The sequence below is a fragment of the Oryctolagus cuniculus genome, chromosome X (genome assembly GCF_051225735.1).
Source record: "Oryctolagus cuniculus isolate XC-2025 breed Fujian yellow rabbit chromosome X, ASM5122573v1, whole genome shotgun sequence".
Classification (NCBI taxonomy): Eukaryota; Metazoa; Chordata; class Mammalia; order Lagomorpha; family Leporidae; genus Oryctolagus; species Oryctolagus cuniculus.
In genome coordinates this window covers 48,472,549-48,479,034 of record NC_142888.1, presented here as the reverse complement: position 1 = coordinate 48,479,034, position 6,486 = coordinate 48,472,549, and the positions used below count along the sequence as shown (strand labels likewise).

At 54.1% G+C, this 6,486-nt stretch overlaps 1 long non-coding RNA gene across 1 annotated transcript; it reads left to right on the top strand.

Annotated features, from left to right (window-relative positions):
* Positions 1-306: 306 nt before the first annotated feature.
* Positions 307-5,121, top strand: LOC149119634 (uncharacterized). Its single transcript, XR_016228561.1, has 3 exons — positions 307-795; positions 1,380-1,568; positions 2,634-5,121. It is a non-coding gene; the product is annotated as an uncharacterized LOC149119634 (long non-coding RNA).
* Positions 5,122-6,486: the final 1,365 nt, after the last annotated feature.

The window sequence follows — 6,486 nt, the reverse complement described above, 5'->3', positions numbered from 1 at the left end:
CACAGGCCCAGACTACGCGGGGCTCCGATGGGATGCACTGTGCGCTGAGGTCCCATTGTCCGCAAATCGGCACCAGCTGTGAGCAGCCTGACAGCCCCGGGCTCGGGCCGCCCCCACTCCTGCTGCAGCTACAGAAAAAAGGGGAGAAGCGGGAGCCCACCGCCTGCCCATCTGCCCAGGGGCTTGGCTTGCTGCTCCCCCCACCCCCAACACACACAGCACGAGCAGCTCCCCGGCCAGGAACAATCAAGTATTATGAATAAAGATGTGCAGCTGGACAGAGAATTCCTCCACACCTACCTGGCCCAGCCAGCAGCCCACAGCCTTCTTCTCCCTGGCTAGGTCCTCTCCACCTCAGGGTACCACACCCTGACACAGGAGCAAGCAAAATTCCTGTCTCCAGGGGACTGAGGACTGCCCCAGCCTGCGCTCCCCTCAGCAGGGCACCCCAGGCCTCTGGGGAAAAGCTTACCTGCCCTCATTACATCATTCATAATTCAGGTGGGCTCACCTACAAGGCAGCTGGGACCTCACCCTCCAAGGTTGCTGGGGTAGGAGGAGGAAGCCAGGCCCCAGAGAGGCTAGGGCCAGGAGCTACTTCCAGGACAGAAACCTTGACCTTATGAGATGTGGACCCTGACCTAGGACAGGTTCAGTACTGGGGCAGGCCCAGGCCAGGGGGTTGGTAGCTGTGTATTGGCTGCAGAATCGTAGAGTTCTAGATACCCTGAGTACTGACAATAGCCATGGCCTGAGCACACGAGAAACAGCATCCAGACCCAGGAAGGAAGCTTGGTAAGGCTTTGAGTGGGGGCTTTGGTTGGAGCATTTACCCTGCAGGGAAGAGATGTCCATTCTACCCTCAGGTGCTATACCTTATACAACACTCCAAGTACCTTCCCCTCCCACCTCCCACCGCCCTCATCCTGTCCTCAGCTCCACTCACACCCTTATCCCCCAAACTAGGTGCCCCATTCACCAGTAGCTACAGACTTGAAGGCTGCACCTGTGGGCCAGGAGATGTCCATCCTGGCCACCCAGTGAAATCCCCAAGGGAGCCCTGAACCCCCCCCACCCCACCCCACCCCGTTCCCCCTGCCCCCACCACCAAGGCCCAGGCTGTACCTCCAGACCAATTGCATCAGGATCTCTGGGGGGTGGGATCCAACCATCGCTAATTTTTCAAGCTCCCCCACGTGAGTCCCACTTACAGCCAAAGTCGATACCACTGTTAGCAGTCGGTGTCCAGGAAAGCATTTCAGAGCAGGCAGTTTGAAAGTAGAAACACCTGCATTAGACTCCAGGTTCTGCCACTTAAACTGTTGCACCGGGCAGATAGAATGGAACCTCTCTAAAGCTCCATCTCCATATCTATAAAGCTAGGAGTTTGTGATGGCCGCGCAGAGTGCACGAGAAGACTCATGCAAAGAGCTTCACATGGTACCCAGTCAGTGCTCAATAAATGCTGCTGGTGTTGGCGAAGCGTTGGAGCAGCTGAAGCAGGCAGAGGCTGACATCCCGGTCTGAAGCCATCCCTTCATGCAGAGGCTTGGAAACTCAGCTTACAGGTTGGCAGTGGCAATGGCTTCCAGAAAGATCAGGAGACTTCAGTGATGGCAGAGGCGTAAAGTATACCCAGACCGAGAGCGGCGCTACAAACCAGCAGGTCCCGTCCACACATGGTGCGGAAGTGGAAACTGAGAGGCAGGAAGACCAGAAAGCTGGTCCTCTGCCTTCTAGGACCCACGCTTGTGCTGAGGCCACCATGCGTTTAGTGGGTAAACCTACTACGTGCCAGGTGCTAAGTTGATTGGGAAGGGGCAGAGAGGTGACTACAACCGGGTCTCTGCTCCCAGAGGGCTGCGTCTGGAAAGGAAGGGAAGCCATCAGCTCCACCTGGATACAAAGTCAGGCTCCACGTGCGGAGGCCCAGAGGAGGCTTCAGTAGGCAGAGCTGGGTCAGAGGTCCGGGGTTTCCGGCAAAGGAGGAGACGTAGGTGCAGACACCTGGGAGCAGGAGTTAAGCTTTGGAACATCTTTGGAGAGTAAACCTGGCTTGTGCGTTGAGGATCGAGGGAAAGGGAGAAGCAGGGAGGCCTGCTTGGAGGCGAGGGTAGTGCACTGGACTCCCTCAATCCTCCGCGCCTTCCTCAGTTCCCTTCTCTTACCGCCGATGACCTTGCCTCGTTAAGGACACAGGTGCCATCAGACAGGAGTTTCCTTTTACCCCCACAGCCCCACTGTCTGTCCTCGCAGCCTCTTAGAATTTGGGATGAGGCCCTTCTTCACAGTGAACCCGGAAGCCCGTCCCTTTCCCCTTCCCCCAGGCCTTTTCAGGTGGTTTCTCGTCCTCCCCGCTGACTCATTCTCCGTAACAAGGACCCGAGTCCCAAGTCTTCCTTCTTTACCAGACAGGAAGGGACAGGACAGGACAGGGAAAGCAAACAGAATGGAAGGGAAAAGATGGCAAAGGAGCGGGGAGGGAAGGGAGGGGCTGGGAGGGGCTGGGAGGGGCTCGGAGCGGAGGGCACCAGGGCGGAAGGCAAACAGGAAAAGAAAACAAAAAGGCTAAGCTTTGCTTTGACCAATATCTCCCTCCAGCTCTGGCCCGGCTTCTATGCTTTCCTTCACAGAGAAATTTCTCAAAAGAGTCATCTACGCCGTGTCTCCACGCCCTGACATCCATTCATCCATCGCCCGCTGCTTTCCAGCTCCAAGTCTCACCCCTCCAGTAAAATCCCTCTTGTTGAAATCCCCAACAGCTGCCCAACGGCCAAATGCAGTGAACACGTCTAGAAGCTGCTACCCACTCCTTGGGCCTAACGAGCCTCGCTGCTTGAGGCGCACTGCCTGGGTTAGAACCGCGGCGCTGTCACTAAGCAACTGGGTGACCTTGAGAAAGAGAGTTAACCTCTTGGAGACGCAATGTTCCAGTCTGTACAGCAGAGATGAGGATGACGGCACCCACCTCTTAGGTTTCATCGGAGGATTAAAAGAGTTGCTATGCGTTACACTCTCTAGCACGGCGCTTGGCACACAGTGAGTGCTCCCCATGGCTGGCTCCATCAATGGCTTCTATCTGACCCGAAGCCCCAGGAGACTTTGCCATCAAATCCAGGTGCTCTGATGTAGGACACAGTCATCTTTTTTTTTTTTTAAAAAAAGATTTATTTATTTATTTGAAAGTCAGAAGAGGCAGAGAGAGAGAGAGAGGTCTACCATTCAATTGTTCACTCCCCAGTTGGCCACGACGGCCAGAGCTGGGTCAATCCAAAGCCAGGAGCTTCTTCCAGGTCTCCCACATGGGTGCAGGAGCCCAAGCACTTGGGCCATCTTCTACTGTTTTCCCAGGCCACAGCAGAGAGCTGGATCAGAAGTGGAGCAGCCGGGTCTCAAACCATCGCCCATATGGGATGCCGGCACTTCCGGCCAGGGCATTAACCCGCTGCACCACAGTGTTGGCCCCGGACACAGCCATCTTAACTGCTGACCTAAAAGCCCCCTCCAGCCTTATTTAACCAAGCACTCACTTGAAATCTTTACTTGAAGATAACCCAACCTTAGCTCGTCTTCAAGAATAGGCCAAACTTTACATGCCCAGAGTGCAAGTATCGATGCACCCGAAATCTTGCTCTTTCCCAAGTCTGCCCATGGCACCAGTTCCAAGTTGCCCGAGCCAAAGTCCCAGGAGCCATCCTCAATGCTTGCTTTCCCTTCCCTCCCCACGTCCAGTAGATCGGCAGGTTCTGTGGTTCCACCTGCAGTGTATCTCTTCCAGCCGCGACTCTTCATGGGTACTGTCATCACCATCCTCTCTCTCATGGACAATCACCGCAGGCTTCCTCACCCCTTGCCCTGCTTCCACTCTTACTGTGCTACGCTGTGGCACCCTCACCATCACCAGAGTAATTATCTTTCAAAACATGGATCAGACTACTTGTCTCCCGCACCTTAATGGGATTTCTGACTGTGCTTAGGATACAATACCAGCTTCTTCCCAAGATGTATGGTACCTGCCTCCCTCTCTGGTCACACTTTGTCCCATTGACCCTCTTCTCTGGTCCTCAGCACATTTGAGTGCTTTCTGACCTCCAGGCATGGGTTGCTCCCTTTGCCTGGAAAGCGCCTTCCGGAGCCCTGTTCACTGTAGGTGCTCTGAGTCTGGGGTAGTGACTGCTACATGCAATTCTATCACCATTTGTTGAAATGAACAAACATGTCAATGAAATCTGAGAAAATGAGACGGGGGAGAAGGGACCACGATCAGAGAAACATTGAGGCAAATAGACATGAGTCTTGGTGATGGATAGGATATGGAGGGTGAGAGAAAGGAAAGAAGCAATGTTGGCTCCCATTTTTCCAGCTTCATTGGCTGAGTGGACATTTGCACCTTTTAATAAACTGAACAATAAGGAAAGGAATAAGTTAAAGGGAAATGCAATTAATTCAGCATAATGTGTTGAATTTGAAGTACTTGTCTCATGTAAAATGGACATGTCCAGTGGGTATATTGAGACCTGGGTTTGGAACTGGAGAGGGCTCAGAGCTAGGAACAGAGAATGGAACATCATTGCCATGGCTGAAAGCCACAGGGTGAACATAACCATAGAGAGAGAAGACCAAAGGCAGAAGCAAGAGAAGAATGAACGCTTGCAAGATGAGAGAGAAGCATCAAGGAGCCACGAGATGCAGCAAGAGAGACAAGAAAGTGCAGAGAACTTCGATGGCTGCCAAGCCAACGAGGGAGAGAACAGCAGACAGGAAGGACAGCTGGCAGGGTCAGAGGGCAGGATGGGAAAAGGCCACTCGACCTGGCAACAAGGAAGTCATCGGTGACCTTTGAAAGGGCAATTTCAGGCACGAGGGGGAGAGGACACATTGCGGTGGACTGAGAAGCGAGTGGGAGGTGAGGAAGCAGGGACAACCCTTCCATGAGGCTGGACTGAGAAGGGAAGGGAAGAGAGGAGGCAACAGCTTAAGAGGGAGGAAGGGTCGAGGCAGGGTTTCTCTGAAGAATGGGGGAGAGCTGAAAATCCTGGTAGGCTGAAGAGGAAATAGCACTCACAGGACGGGGGAGATGGAGATACGGGGGAAAGGAAGATAATTGATGGAGGTAGGGGTTAGGTATGAAGAGGAGGATAGACATGTCTTCCTAGGAGACAAAAGGGAGAGGGGGAAAGGAGAGAGAAAGGGAGGGAGGGAACGAGGAAAGTAGGGAGCAAAAGTGGGGGGAGGGGCAGAACACACAGCGATACGCTGAGAGGGGCAGCCTTAATCTCCACAGAATTAGAAGCCAAGCACTAGGAGGATGTGGTTGTGGTGCGGGAACATAAGGAACGCGTAAGATAGGAATGGCAGTGCCCATGGGGTGAGTTCAAACAAGGACCTTCCACTGAGGCTGGCCGTGTTCCAAGTGCTAGGAGCTAACTGGCCAGGGCTGGGGACAGCAGAAGGCAGGACCAGCAGAAGGAGCGCAAAGCTTGAGTGGCTTCAAGTCGTGAAGGTCATGGTCGGTACCGTGGTCTAGCACAGTCCCAGCAGGGAGGTATGGAAGAACTGCAAAGGGTACGGGTTAGGAGAATGGGGCTGGGCGTAGGGAGCAGGGAGCAGGCACAGAAATGCTTGAAGGTGGGCAAATGTCATTGTGTCCATTTATTCAACAAATGCGCAGTTAACAGTGCAGGGCTGAGCACCAAGACTGGGTTCAGGAAGAATGAAAGAGCCAGTCCTCTGAGAAGCTGGAGTGGGGGTGGGGGTGTATGTGGCTGAACATTGGAGGTCATGTGATGACGTTACCACCAAGGGATAACGTCACCACCAAGGGATAGCGAGGCTCGAGATGTGGCCAAGCCAGTAGAGGAGCCTCAATGGAGTACTCAAGTCATGGAGGCTGTAGGATGACTGCATGTTGGGTTGAATGGATTTCATGAGGACGCTAAAGCCAGCGAGGAAGACACCAGGGGCCACGATGAAGGTGAAGGTCTTGGGGGCTGCTGATGTGGGCACGGGGCACGGCCAGCTGACATTCTGGAGGGCAGCAGGAGAGGAGCCTTGAGGTCAGCAGGATGTCTTTATTCAGAAGAGAGGGCATGCATTGGAGCCGAGTTGGGTAGCGGCACAAGCAGAGCACCCGCCGGAGGGAACTGGTGAAGGAGGACAGCAGCTCTTGGTTCTGATCTGGGATTACAGGATGGATATTTTTGGAGAAAAGCTAGAAGCTGGTGGCTTCCACGGACTACAGCCAGGCTGGTGACAGGGTAAGTAAGACCAGACCTGTGAGAGAAGGACCAGGGATGGGGGAGGTGCCCAAGAGAGCTCATTGTCCTTGGCGCAATCACTGCAGGTGGCAAGACCAAGAGTGAGGGACAAGGGCATTAGGAAGGTGAACTTGACCTCTGGGGATGTGACCACAGCATCCTGTTCACCCCCTTCCCATGAGAGCCAGGCACAAGAGAGACGCATGAGTGTCAGACTACCTGGACCCCT